Source organism: Gorilla gorilla, chromosome 14, assembly GCF_029281585.2.
Source record: "Gorilla gorilla gorilla isolate KB3781 chromosome 14, NHGRI_mGorGor1-v2.1_pri, whole genome shotgun sequence".
Lineage (NCBI taxonomy): Eukaryota > Metazoa > Chordata > Mammalia > Primates > Hominidae > Gorilla > Gorilla gorilla.
In genome coordinates this window covers 57,965,985-57,981,450 of record NC_073238.2, presented here as the reverse complement: position 1 = coordinate 57,981,450, position 15,466 = coordinate 57,965,985, and the positions used below count along the sequence as shown (strand labels likewise).

Genomic DNA, 15,466 nt, shown 5'->3' with positions numbered 1-15,466 from the left:
AATGTACACACTGCACCTGAGGAAGGAAAAATATGGAAAGAACACTACCCATTTTTCTATGCCTCCCAAGTCATTCCTCTCCTGGATTTAAAGTTACCTATCTTAGTCTGTGCCTGGTGCTATAACAAAATACCATAGAATAGGTAGTTTGTAAACAGTAGAAGTTTATTGCTTTCTGTTTTGGAGCCTAGGAAGTCCAAGATCAAGATGCCAGCAGATCTGCTGTCTGGTAAAAGCCTGTTTTTCATAGATGGTGCCTTCTGTGTGTCCTCTCATGACAGAAGGGGCAAAAGGGCTTCCTCAAACATTTTTTTTTTTTTTTGAGACAGAGTCTCACTCTTGTTGCCCAGGCTGGAGTGCAGTGGTGCAAACTCAGCTCACTGCAGCCTCTGCCTCCCGGGTTCAAGCCATTCTCCTGCCTCAGCCTCCCGAGTAGCTGGGATTATAGGCACCCGCCACCACGCTCAGCTATTTTTTTTGTATTTTTAGTAGAGACGGGGTTTCACCATGTTGGCCAGGCTGGCCTCGAACTTCTGACCTCAAGTGATCCACCCACCTCAGCCTCCCAAAATGTTGGGATCACAGGCATGAACCACTGCGCCCGGCCCAGACTTCTTTTATAAGAACTCTAATCCCATTTGTGAGAGCTCTGTCCTCATCACTTAATCACTTCCTAGAGGCCCCATCTATTAATACCAAGTTTCTACATACGAGTTTTGGGGGGACACATTTTGACCATAGCATTACCTGAAAGGTGAGTTACAGAGTAGGAATTCAGCATGCCCTGTTCTTCCAGATCTGCCTGCCAGTAGTTTTCCATCTATGCCAGTGGATAAGTTTAATCCTGCAGTAGAGTATTAGCCAACCCCTCTGGCATCAGATATAAAGCTATATTCTTCAATCAGACTGAACAGTAAAGCATTGATATCTTTTTATCCCCTATCTGCCTGCTTCATTTGCCTTTTAATTTGTTTTGGAAATTGTGAGAAGTGCTATTTATCTATCTATTTAAACCTCAACAAGATATTTCTGCATTCAGTCAATTTGTATGGTGATCAAAATGAGAGTAATATTTCAGAGCACTAAAAAGGGTACAAATGAACTATTGATACGTGCAGCAACTTGGCTGGGTCTAAAGGGCATTATTCTGAGTGAAAAAAGCTAGTTTCAAAAAATTTCATAGTGTATAATTCCATTTATATAACATTCTTGAAAGGACAGAATTATAGAGATGGAGAACACATTAGTGGTGGCCAGGCGATAGGGATAGGATGGAGGGAGTAGCATAAGGGTGTTCCCTGGTGGGGTTAGAAGAATGCTGTTTCCTGATTATAGTGATGGTTATCAGAATCTATACAGGGACTAAACCTATATAAAACTATATATATACATACATACATACACATGTACAAATGAGTGCATACAAAAGCTGGCAAAATCTGAATAAGGTCTGTAGTCTGTATAAGGGTATCATACTATTGTAGTTTCTTGGGAAGATTATTATAATTCCAAAAGACACAATTCCAAATGCCATAATCCCAAAAGATAAAATTCCTTCAGTCTAAAATCCCCAAAATCACAATCCTGAAAGATGAAAATCCCAAAAATATAGTTCTGGAAAAAAAATTTAAAAATTCTTTAAAAGATATGTATTTGCATTTTAAAAGGGGATTTATTTATGAAACATATAAAAACATGACAGAACACTTCATAGGTTACCTTACACAATAAAATACACAATACTAACATAGATATTTTGTGTAAGCACTAAGGTATACACACAATAATTGCATGGGTATAACAGTTATAAGCAGATAAACCGTATTCATAAAGAAATAGGTTAAAAGGGAAATAATGAGTGCATATCATTGTGGTTTGTAACCGTGTGCACCCAGCTTTATACCTGTGGTCATCTGAAATACTGTGATGAACAACATAAGTCTTTTGAGGAGATTAGTTAAAAAACCAAGATGGGTCACCACAACACATACAGTCACACAAATTGCTGAGATCTTGAGAAATGTTATTTTTTACAAATGCACGTGTACAAAAAGTACATCTCTTTATTGAAGAAATTTCAGTGTTTTTACGTACATGCACAAATGCTTACAAACAAAAATTAACGTTGTGATAATGCACTTTCGTGGAGTCTCTTGCAAAAAAATGCGTAAAACTAATTGGAACTCTCTAAAGGTCTCTACAGTTTTGTACCTCCAGTATTGAAATGATGTGAAGATGAAATACATAGCAAGTGAATTGTAGAAAATAATGCTGATAATTTTAAATAGTGAAAAACTAAAATAATAAGAAAAAATCTTTTAAAATTCCATGTGTGAAAAAGTGTATTGCAAGAATAGATTGTGGACAGTTGTCTGGAGATAGTTTATAAGAGTTGGGTGACTTTCACAATCATTATATCTTAAAGTCTTGTATCATGATGAATAGCTGAGGTTTTTCTTTCAAGACACAGCTCTCCTTAAATCATATTCAATTTCCAAATAAAGACAGTAAGAAGGTAATAGTTTCATCTAACATGATGCAACTATCATGTGACTATAATTTTCAGAATTTTGGACTTTAAGATTTTGATTTAAAGGACGTTTGATATTTAGGGATTTTGATCCTTTGGGATTTCAACATTTGGGATTGTATCTTTCAGGATTATGATCCAAACCAAGTTTCCTGGATTTGATAATTATGTTGAGATGTTACCATCTGGGGAAGCTGGCTAAAAGAACACGGAACATTTGCAACTTCCTGTAAATTGATAATTGTTTTAGAATAAAAAGTCAAAAATAACTGTGCAAACATTGTCACTTAATCTCAACCACTTCTCACCTAACAGATAGCAAGCAGGGAGATGAACTGTAATGTATAAAGCGAGACATGCTACCAGACTCTTTTCAGAAATAAATTTGGTCCCAGCTTAAAGTCATGATGTAAACAATCTCGAAAACCGAAGAAAATATCCCACTAAATAATGAATTTCTAAAATTCCATTTATCTCTTCTTGAAGTTTGTTCATTTAACTCAAAAGAAGTTTTATTTTCCCCCTTACTAGATGGAATTATTGGCTGTCTTGCTTCTTGGTTTAAAAACCCAAGACTTATGAAACTCAAACTCGTTTATGAATGTACAAGTGAGTTTTCATTTAGTAGTGGCTCTAATAAAAGTCAAGATGCTTTTTAAAAACAAACAATTGTTAAGAGGTACAAAAATACATTTGGATAGAAGGAATAATATCAAGGGTTTTGTAGTACAGTAGGGTGACTATAATGAACAATTAATATATAGTTCAAAATAGAAGAATTGGAATGTTGCCAACATAAAGCAAAGATAAATGTTTGAGGTGATGGATATCTCAGTTATCCTGATGTGTGTTATACATGCATACACATTGTACATATGTTTCAAAATATCACATATTCCCCAAAAATATGTACAACTATTATGTATTGTTTTAAAAAAGAGAGAAAATAAGCCAAATAAGTGATTGTTCATGGGGAAGGAAGTGCAGACTTTAAAACAATTAATGGTTTTGGTAACTATTCTTCTCTGCACAAGTATTAACCAGTTTTCACTCTTTAGCAGTAATATATACTTCAAGCCCTAAATATTCAAAACATGAACTAATTTTTCTTCATTATTGAAATCTCTGTATGCAAACCTAGTAGCATTTGAAAGCTAATCTCCCTATGTGCCAAAGTAATTACAGCAAAGTAAATAATCTCCAGTGTTCTTATTCCCTATAGAAATGGTTTAATATCTTATCTTTCGAAACTGGTTTTCAGCTCATTCAAAAAGCCTGAGAAAAGTTCTTTAGTATTCAGAAAAGGAGTAACTTTAAGAACGCTCTGTTGCATATCTGCCCTCTAGCAATCCCGATTGTGCTGGGGTACCATTTTAGAAGGAGAAAAGAATTCTTTCTACTTCTTTTTGCTAGCATGGGTTGTGTGTTCCTCTGTAGAGCACCAAATCAGACTCCTGAACCAGAAGTGTATAAAAACGAAGTGATCTGTTTGACTTGTTGATGATTCCATAGGAGGCATTCTTCCCTCAAGTCATTTCTTAGCTGATGCCTCAGTGCGATATGAGGGGCCACTGCACTTTTCCATGATACTACTTGGAGGGCCTGAGCAACCATGCTGATTTATCACCCACTGGGATTTTTTGTCCTTTACAAGGTTTGCAGTGTTTGTCCCAGTATCTGCACAAGCTCCAGAATTAGTCATTATGCAATTGCTTCCCAAGTTATGAGGCAGTCATCAGCTGGGATGAGCTCTTTGCTTCTCTGTCTGAAATGCTGGATATCAGTGCCAAAGAGAGTCTTGCTTTTTAAACTGTGAAATTGTTTTTCACAGGCTCTTTACTAGTGTATGGGCTGGAAGCTATGCCTTTTTTTTCCGCAAAAGGTTAAAACTGTAAGAAGAGTTTCTCAGCATATATGACTCATGTTCTTTCTAGAGTAAGATCGTTGGGAGACATTTAGTTTTGAATAAATATATCTCTAGTGAAGTGTGCAGAGACTTGACATGTGCTATTTGCAGTTTTCAGCCTCTTATAATTTTGTGAAAAGTGCAGTGTTGATTGAAAGTTTCTATTTTTGATCATGGTATTAAGATCATTGTTTGTTTTACTTCTTGCCTCAATAAAATATGAGGTAAAAAAACTTCATTTTTGTGAATTTTTATATGTGTTAAAATTGTAGTATTTTAAATTTTCAAAAGATGCCTTTCTATAATATGGTTTAATTGTTTAAGTTTTAGCTCACAGTCTATTTTTATAACCACTGAGTTTTACATTTTATTATTTATGCTGTGATTTGGCATTCTGTAAAGTTTCTGATATTTGCTGGCTACTCTGACAATTAGGGTCTTTGGAGGTCTGTATTTCCAACTTTATATAATTGATCTTTTCTTTGTTGTTACTGTAGCTTCCAGGTCAAGATTGAATGTGTTTACCAAAAGGTACTTATGTAGGAGTTGTGATTCTTACATATTGGTTGCTGAAAACTAAAGGGGCTTTTGAAGGCAGGATGACAAGCAAAGCATTATTTGTAATAGAGCATCACTGTTGGATATGGTAAAGTAAAATTTTAGGTGAAAACCAGTGACACAAAGGGATTCCCTGGTGACTCACCCATTTTTTTTGAGTCCACTCCTTCATTTTCTCTGATCTCCTTCTCTCCTGCTTCATCATTACTCTCTGCTGATATACAGAGTGTTTGAATGTATCCACCACCGTATCTTCTTTTTCTCTCTTCCTTCTTTGCCCTGCCAAATGTGAATGTACTGCAAGGCCCTATCCTTTCCTTCCTCAATGCTGATTCTGGTGTGATGGAGCATCTGGAAGCCTAGCTTCAGTCAGTTTGTGAGCCTTTCCTGAACAGGGCAGAAGGAACAATAGAAGCTTCATCTACAGTAAGTAGCATATGGGGACCCAAACCAGTCTTGCTCCTGTAAGCCAGGTGTTGACAGAGGGGAGGTAGAGTTACTTCTGGTTACTCGTATTCAGACCATCCTGTATTCCTCCAGCAAAGCCTATCAGATCTGTCCAATTTGTGTGAACTAGAGTCTTTCTGGAATCCCGTCCCTTTGGATTTAACTTGTCTATTTTGCCCAGGTCCTGCTAGTTCTGGAGAGGCTGAGTTCTGTCCTTCATCTCCTGATCCAGTGGCAGGTGATCTGTCCTGATATGGCTAGCCTGTGACTGGAAATTCCTGCTGCTGTGCCTGACTTTCTAGATTAAACTTCCTAGTTATCAGCTCCGGCCTGATTAAGCCTGTGTTTGCACTGTCCTTCAGAACATTGTAGTTGAACAGCCAGCTCCCTTCCTCAAGGTTGAGCCCTAAAATTTGGTCAGTTTCTCAAGCCCTTGCATGGCCTTGTCCTGGTCTTCTTTGTTCTTCAGTGGACTGAGTTTCCTCTTTGAGGGTAAGTTATAACAGGCCACTTTTCTTCTCCCTGTGTTCCTACTGAAGGCTTCAGCAATGACCTCTATTAGGAAATATATTTCTTAAGCTCCGATTCTATATTTTTATTTGCTTAATGGACCCTACCTACATATGTTCCCCTGATAGCTTAAACCCAATCTATGTCTAAAATTGAACTCATTTCCTTCCCGCTCCTACTAGTTCTTCCTTCAGATTTGACCATCCTTTCTGTTAATGGCACAATGGTCTATCCCATCTTCCATGCCAAAAACATAGAGTCATCTTGTATTCCACCTTCTAAATCACCGTTCATATTCAATGTTAATTGTTTCATTTCTTTTGTATCTTTTTCCAACTCCTCATTTGTATGTTTCTCTCTGTGCCTTTCTTTATACAGTTGCCTCTGCCTGAGATGCAACTCCTCATTTCTGCTTGTTTAAAACATTTTTATCCTTCAAGAGCCAGTGAAGATGGTTTCTGTTCCAAAACCATCTTCTCTGATATGGCCAGCTGGAAATATTCTTATATATTCTTAAAAAAAAAAAAAGCAAAGCAATCTCAAAAATGTGTCCTGTCATTATTTACGTACGTCTTGAATTGTCCTGGTTATAGTTTAAGCACATGAGATAAAGGTCTAAGTGCGTGCATCTATGTGTCATTTATTGCTATATCATATCAAAACCCACCCAGATCTTCCTAAATTGGTCTCTGAACTCCAGGTATCATTGCTAACTAGCATGAATATCCTTTCTGTGTGCCCTATAGCACCACATTCTGTGGCTCCCAAGCTCAGCCACTGTGTATTTGTGTCTACCTATAATGGCTAAAAGTTGTCCACTATGTATAAAATATCTTTTGAAGTATCCCAATTACTTTCCCAGCTGAGCCCCCAAAAACCAGAAAGCAGACACAGAAGGAACCAAAATATATCAAATAGCAAAGAAAATGGCACAACCACTTTGGAAAACAATTTGGCAGTTCCTGAAAAGGTTAAACATAGAGTTACCACATGGCCCAGTATATCTCTTAGCTATGTATCCAAGAGAACTGAAAACATATTTCCATACAAGTACCTGTACATGAATGTTCATAACAACATCAGTCATAATAGCTAAACAGTGGGAAGAACCCACATGTCCATCAACTGATGAATAGATAAACAAAATCTGGTATTAATATATCTATACCATGAAATATTATTCTGGCATCAAAAGGAATGAAATACCAACACATGTTGCAACATAGATGAACTTTGAAGACATTATGCTGAGTGAAAGAAGCTAGTCACAAAAGGCTACATATTATATAATTTCATTCATATGAAATGTCTAAAATAGCCAAATTCATAGAAACAGAAAGTAGAGTAGTAGTTATTATGGGTTGTAGTGGGGGGATGGGGAGTGACTACTGATGGATATGGGGTTTCTTTTGAGGATGATTAATATGTTCTGGAATTAAATAATGGTGATAATTGCCCAACTCTGTGAATATATTAAAAATCACTGAACTGTACACTTAAAAAGGGGTAATATTTAGGGTATGAGGATCATATTTCAGTAAAACTGTTATTTTGTAAAAAGTGAAGAAAAAAATGAGGCCGGGTGCAGTGGCCCACGCCTGTAATCCCAGCACTTTGGAAGGCTGAGGCGGGCCGATCATCTGAGGTCGGGAGTTCGAGACTAGCCTGGCCAACATGGCGAAACCCCGTCTCTACTAAAAATACACAAATTAGCTGGGCACGGTGGTGCATGCCTGTAGTCCCAGCTACTCAGGAGGCTGAGGCTGGAGAATTGCTTGAACTCGGGAGATGGAGGTTGCAATAAGCCGAGATCATGCCACTGCACTTCAGCCTGGGTGACAGAACAAGACTCTGTCTCAAAAAAAAAAAAAAAAAAAAAAGTTAGATTTTTTTAAAAGTAAAAGGAGAATGGGTCTGAATATGTTTTGTTGAACCAAGGTGAGCCCTCTGGCTGTGATTAGGTCAGTTAAAGCACTTTGATGGATGAGGAGATCAAGGCTCAGAAAGGTTAGGTAACCCCTACTTAGACTCCTGCAGTGTGTGGTGGGAATGGAGTAAAGAACCATTTTTTTAAAAAAATATGAGCTTATTCTGCTAATCATGGGTTACCTTCTCAGAAGAGCATGCAGTTCACATCAGGTGTGTCTTTGTGAACATATCACTCTGCGGGGCCTGGTGACTGCAGGAGATTGAAGTCTAGATGTGCTCAGGACTAAGCCCCACTCACTCAGGACTAAGTCTGCCTTGCAGGATCTTGAAGTGTGCCATCGATCTGTGCGGTTAGTGCTTGTGCTCTTCTCACTGTGACTTGTGTTTTCTATCGTCGCTAGAAACAGAATGGTTGCTGGCCTTGCCTTTGAGAAGAGAATGTTTGGGGCACATGCTTAGGGCTGGCTTTAATTTCTTAGACAAAATGCAGCAGACAATTAAGGAGAAGATTTTAATTAAGCTGTTTCAAGCGGGAGAATGTTCACTAATGAGGATTGTCTCAAAGAAACGGGAGAAAACTTGGGTTTTATAAAACAAGGAAGTCACTGAGGAAGGGTAGAAGTGAGTCTTGTCTTGGAATAGGAGAGGGCAAAGTGGTCCCTTGCAGCCAGTGACTGCTTTAAGCACATCTCTTCTAAGATTAACCATAAATTAAAATTTTGCCTACTTCTACCATATGTGGCATTATAAAAGTGACAGCAATCTTCAAGTATCACTCAAGGGAGTATATTATCATCCCCTTTTTACACAATTGGCATATGACTCATTTACTTCTCAGTGATCAGTTTTAAAGGAAACTCAAAAGACAACCTACCAGAGAGTAAAAGAAAGAGAAGGACTGACTTGTGTGAACTGCATTGTGTGAGTGTCCTGGCAAAGTGACTGCTAAGCCAGACCCAATGCAGGTGGGAAAGCATAAACTCAGCAGGAGAGGAACTTTGGAGGGATGTGATGGAATTATTTTTCATAAGAGCTGAGGGAGTTATTTTTGAACATAAGAAGTGGTCAAAATTTCCAGGCTTGGGGTTGTTAAGACTGATTTTGTTCTAGCACAGACTAGCTGAATAACATTAGTCTCTCTCTCTGTTTTTTTTTTTTTCCCCTAAGTTTAATTTCCATGATTTTACCATATGGAAACTCTGACTTTTAAAATGAACTTGCTCCATTGAGCAGGCTTGGTGCATTTTTCAAATGTTTCTTGACATTAACAGCTCTATTTCTCAATTAGCAAAGGGAATAAAGTTGATTATGCATATCCATGGGGTGACAATTTACATCTGATTAGCAGCTCTAAGGTAAACATTAAAAGGTCACTATAAATAACTTTTACTTCTTTTGTTCTCAGGAAGACCAGTCACTAAGTCCTAGCTTCCCCATACTCCCTATGGTTGATAAACCCTATTTTAAAATGATGGACTTGAACTAATATTGGGTAACAAAATTTATAATATTGGGTAATAAAATGAATTTAAAGCTTAGTTGACATTTTTGTTTGTTGGATTTTTCTGCCCATGTTACTGATACCCTTCTGTTTTGTGAGAATTATTGGCTAATCATAGACATGATTATCGCTCATATGAGAACATGCATATAAACTTGCAACATGTCCTGGTAACCTATGCATGCGTTTATCTTTAGAGCTGAAAGGTCATCCAACATTTTTTGTGACAAAAGATGGGCAAACTTTCAGAGACAGAGAAAGGAAATTAGCTTCACCTTTTCTATTATAAGAATGATCAGAGTTGAATGGATACGAAACAGTTCATTCTTGTTTCACGGCCACTGGAATTAGAATAGTAGCTGACTGTTTTGTGTATGAGAAAGATTCAGGAAAGGAAAACTATAGTGTTAACTGTCCAGGCAGTCTATGGTATTTTGTTAATTGGATTTGGCAAACTTTGTACAAGCTGGACTTTATGAGTGTTCCTTGGTTGTGGTTGGTATAATTTAGTTAAAATGGCAGCTTTTTTAGACATGTGACTCTTCTCTATCCATTCACACAAACTTTGGTTTTTGTCTTTCTCCATTCTTATTAAACAGTAGAAATAATTATATTGTTCATAATAATTTTAATTATAAAAGTATACATGCTCTTTGAAAAAAAATCAGATAATTCAAAAATCTATGTATAGGAAAGAAGGTATAAAGAAGGAATTCATAGTTCCACCTCTTAGAGATGATGATGATTTACATTTTGAGAAATATCCTTCTAAGTTTTTTTCTTGTTGTACATGTAAACACACCTATTTAAAAACACAACTGTGTTATAAATTGTTTTCAAATATAGTTTTGAAAATAAATTTATAACATAGGTGTATCTTTTTTGTAAATATGCATTTTATTGATTTTGATGGTACATGATACTGTAATATAAAGAGCTACTATAATTTAAGAACACCTCATTGATAGATGTTTAGGTTGTTATTTAGGATACATTCTGGTGAAAATTCTGGGTCATAATTTTTAGTGTGTACTCTTAAACTACTTCCTGCAAATTTTTATCAGTTTACTCTCAGCAGTATTTAACAGTGCCCATTTTCCCACATCTTCAATAAGTCAGAGTATTTTTTAAAATCTTTGTTATTCTGTTATACAAAACATGTAAAATTTGAACTTCTTTGGGAGTTTGAAAATTTTACATAAATTTAGAGGCAATTTGTATGCCTGTTCATGTCATTTCTTTTGCTTTTTCTAATAAGAGGTTTGTCTTATTTGTATTGGTTCAAAAGAGTTCTTTATATATTAGGGAGATTAGCCCTCTACATATAAATCAGTTTATCCAAAGTAAATTAGATGTCAGGCAATGTGCTAAATATGCAGTTTTCTCTATTTGTTGGTTGTCTTCTTACTTGGATTTATAGCATTTTTTTTCCCAATTGAAAAGCTACTTATTTGTGCAATCAAATGTATCAATCCTTATAGTTTCTGGCTTTGACAATTATACTTGGAAAAACTTTCTCCCCTTGGATTATAGAAATTGTCCATTAAATTTTCTTCTAATTCTGTGATTTTAAAAAACATTTAAAGATTTAATCTTTCTGGAATTAATTTTGGGGGAAGATACTTGGTAAGAATCCAAAATTATTTTTTCTGTATGTTAACTTGTTATCCCAACACCATTATTTCAGAATCCGTGGCTTTCCCAGTCATCATACACTAAGTTCCCCTGGATCCTTAGGTCAAGTTCTCTTTCCTCCATTCTGTTCCATATGTCAATTACCATCCACTAATTCAGAGATAAAAAAGTAGATTCACATATAGAAGTATTAGAGTTCACTCACAGAGGTAGAGAGTGTTTGGAGAGGATTAAGAATGAGTCCAGGTGGCCAGGCACGGTGGCTCATGCCTATAATCCCAGAACTTTGGGAGGCTGAGGTGGGTGGATCACAAGGTCAGGAGATTGAGACCATCCTGCCTAACACGGTGAAACCCCATCTCTACTAAAAATACAAAAAATTAGCCAGGCGTGGTGGCACGCGCCTATAGTCCCAGCTAGTTAGGAGGCTGTGGCAGGAGAATCGCTTGAACCTGGGAGGCGGAGATTGCAGTGAGCCAAGATCGCGCCACTGCCATCCATCCTGGGTGACAGAAAGAGACTCCGTCTCGGAAAAAAAAAAAAAAAAAAAAAAAAAGTCTATGGGCTTCCAGGAGATTACCCCTGAATGAACATTAAACATATAGTAGGAATGAACCAAGGGAGGGTGGGGTGATTAATGAGGAGGTACATACTAGGCAGTGACTTGAGTGTGAAAGTCTCTTAGGTGAGGACTAGCAGCTGTGTGTGTATGGTGTGAAATGTGTGACAGAAGTCATGAGAAATGAGGTTGTAACCATGGAATAAATGTAGATTTATTCTCAGATGGTGTAATTGTTGTGAGGGTTTATACAAAGGCATGATACTATCTGATTGGTGTTTTAGATAGTTTTTTTTTTTCTTTTCATGGAAGACGAGTAGGATGGATTCCAGAGAAATTAGGCAGTAGGCAAGAAGATGACGAGAGGTTTCTGTACTAGTCTAAGTAAGGAGTGATAGGCACCCGGACTAAGATAGGGGTGGTGGAGGGAGAGAACAGAGGCAGATGAAAGACTTGTTTTGGTACTTACTTAAGAAGAATGATGCTGATGGGAGAGTGACAGGTGGTCCTGAGTTTCACAGTATTGGTAAATGGTTTTGATTTTCTAGACATAGAGGAGACAAGATTGTCTTGTGAAGAGAAGGAGATGTCAGGGTTGAGTTTGTGACTTTAGAAGAATGGCAGAGATGAGAGAAGGATCTGACTAAACAAAGTTGATGGAGTTCCAGCCTAGTTGCCAATTGAAGGCTAGATAAAATGTCCAAATTGTGAATTTTGCATTCACATATTCTTTTGAACAAATGCCTAAGAAGTTTCACAGGCTATGTACACATGGTGTTGGCGAACTCTTGCCCTTCTCCCACCTCAGACTAGCTGAGAGGTTCTAAAATCTTCTAAACTATATATTTAACTTAGCCAGTGGGAAACAAGTAGTGGTTTCTCAGTTTCATACATTATCTGCATCACCAGCTAAATTTCTAGATGTGCTTTGCGGATGATATTTGAAGCTAGCAGACGTTGAATAATGATGACCCTATAAAAGTAGCAATAAGAAGGACTTGTTGGAGCTGACAGAAAATCTCCTCACAGAAGCCAGAAATGCTGCTTGCAGAGTTTTTCCTTGCTTATATCCACTGGCTGGTCTCTTTCAAATCAAACGAAAAATTAATTTTGCTAATTGGAAGGCTATTTCCAATGGTTAAATTCATTCCTGATATGAGTTACAATGTGAAGACGAGTAAAGGAAGAGTAAAATGCATATGATTTGTGCTACTGAACTGCCAACTGGGTGTCGTTAAGTAAGGAAATATGGGTAGCATTGTCACCATCCTCAATTATATTTATTGAACACCATGGTGTTCAGACTTATAAATAGTCACTTGGTCAAGCTGAGTATGCTAATAATTTATGCTGGGCAAGTAGAAGAGGTTACTAATTTTGTTTTTTCTATGAGTGCCTCCTGGGCAGCTTTTTTAAATCTGCTTGTCTTTTTTTTTTTTTTTAACTTATTTATAAGCAAGGCTGGATGTTCTTTTGCCAAAAAGAGTGTTCTAAATACAAAAATCTCAGAACTCCCGTGGTTGTCCTGAATACCTTACATTCTAAAGAGAGAGAGAAGAGGCTAGATTGATGGATACCACTCTGCTAGTTGGTAACATGCCAGCAAGATTTCAGATCTCCCTTTTCCTAGCTGAGATCTCTTGGAGGAAGAGCCAAGGAACGGGGCATGGATATTCTGGCCTGGATTTTTCATTCAGGCTACAGACTCTGTTGTATTCTATAATAATGGAGAAGGACTTAAAATGTTATCAGGGTGAAGTCTAGCTTCTTTTCCTTGGTCTTTCCACTGAGAGCCAAGAACAGACATGCAAAGTGGGATGGTTTGGGTGGTGGAGAAGAAGCCTTGGGCAAAGCAGAGAGCATGGAAAATTGCAAAAAATGGAAGTGAAAAAGAAATGCATTTGATAATGAATCCTTTGAGTGTTGAGTGTGTGTATACAACTACAGATGTATATTCATATTTATATTAAGTTCATATGTGTATAAGATCACATAAAATGTTTGATGCAGAATACACATTTCTCCTATAGAGAGAGCTTGATTTATGGACACAAAAGTAAATGGAAAAAATGAATATTATGACACATAGCCCTAAAGCAGTCCATCTGCATGGTAATGAAAATCTGGCTTTTTCGAGAAGCTGATTTTGCCGTTTTCTCTTAAATCCAATTTGACTTATTTTTCATCTAAATATCAGAGGCACCAAATAATGTCAGCTTGTCAGAGATGTGCTCAGTGCTTAATGATGAAATTTGTACTCACATTTCTACATACATTGATTAAGTATCTAACACAGTCGCGTTTTATTTTTGTTTTGTCATTCTTCTACTATGCTGGATCTTCCTTTTATCTCTTCAGTGTATCTCCTAACATTGGTGTTCTTTGGAGCTCTGACCTTGGTCTCATGCTTTATAGTTGCCTGAATCACTTTTATTCATTTTCATGCCTTCTTGACCTCTCTATGTATTTTTGACTCTGGTGGTAGATCCTGGTAGGTGTTCACCAAAATTCAGTCTACCCCTTATCCTAGAAACAAACACAGCTAAACTGCATTTCTCACCTCTCTGGCAGTTTGGATCCCTCCATAGAAACCTCCCACAAATGCTTGTCTCTGAACTTTCCTCCTTTTGGCTGAGTAGGATGGATGCTGCCATCAGATGGGCTCCTGGAACAACTGTCCTCCCCCCAGCCCTGGCCTGAGTTCTGTCATCATATGAGAAAGAAATACTTATTACTGAAGCCACTGATTTTTGTGGCCTGTTAGTATATTTTAGATGACCCTAACTAAAACAACTTACCTAGAGCCCAGATCTTTTTTCCTGAAACTGAGATCCAACTGTCTAACTGCTTATTAGACACATCTTGGGTGATATATTTCAGGTATATTAAACTCAGCTTGTCTAAAACTGGTCACTGCCTCCTTCCCTCTGACCCTGCTCCTTCTCCTGTGCCCCTTTCTCTGCAAATAGTAGCCCCGGACAACCAGATGCTGAGTTCACATCCTTGGGAGCCATTTTTACTATTCTGATTGCCACACACCTCATTTAATCCAGGAGTTGGCATGCCCTAGCCTTGGGTCGAATTTGGCCTATGGCCTGTTTTTTTGTAAATAGGTTTTTATGGGGACACAGGCATGCTCATTTATTTATATATTGTCTATGTCCACTTTCTCACTAAACAGCAGAGTTGAGTAGTGGTGACAGGAACCATATGGCTGGCAAAGGCTAAGCATTTCTTATCTGGTCCTTTGCAGATAAATTTTGCCAACCTCTCATCTAGTCAATTGCCAAGGCCTGCTAATTCTGTCTAGTATTCTTTTGAACCCATCCACTTCTTTCCATTTCAAATGTCACCATTACCATCTTCATCTGGACTACTGAAATAGCATCCTAAGTGGTTTCTACACATCTAATCTCACAGTTTTATAATCCATTCTCCATATGGCACCACAGTAATCTTGCTAAAAGGAAATGTTGAAGGTCTACTTGTTGCAGTTAACCTCTCGTAATGATACCACTCCCAAATCTATGTGACTTTACCTACAACCCAGGTCTCTCTCCCAAAACTCAGATCCAAATGTCACTACCTTGGTTAAAATCCTCCAAAGACTTCCCATTGCCCTTAGGATAAGGGCAATGGGAAAATAGCTGGAGCCTGAGTTTGCCTTCTCACTTAAACACTAGCCCTCCTCAGTAGCTTTGAGTATTTTGTTTATATTGTGTTCTCTCTAGTTTCTGGGTCTCCTCCTCCCCCTTCCTACATTCTCCTTTCACCTGGATAAGTCTCACTTATCTTTCAGGTCAAAATGTAAAAGGTATGTTGTCTAGAGGCTCTTCCTGATCTCCAGATTAGCTTTGGTTTCCTTCCTGTGTGGCCCATAGCACCCTGTGC

At 37.6% G+C, this 15,466-nt stretch overlaps 1 protein-coding gene and 1 long non-coding RNA gene across 3 annotated transcripts in view; one reads left to right on the top strand and one right to left on the bottom strand.

Moving 5' to 3' along the window:
• LOC129526310 (uncharacterized) overlaps positions 1–14,254 on the bottom strand; it is a 60,402-nt gene extending 46,148 nt beyond the window's left edge. Inside the window, exon 1 of the long non-coding RNA XR_008670965.2 lies at positions 8,061–14,254. This is a non-coding gene — a long non-coding RNA (uncharacterized lncRNA). The remainder of the gene's footprint in view (positions 1–8,060) is intronic.
• ENOX1 (ecto-NOX disulfide-thiol exchanger 1) overlaps positions 1–15,466 on the top strand; it is a 573,843-nt gene that overhangs the window by 83,059 nt on the left and 475,318 nt on the right. The gene's annotated exons all lie outside the window — the stretch shown is intronic.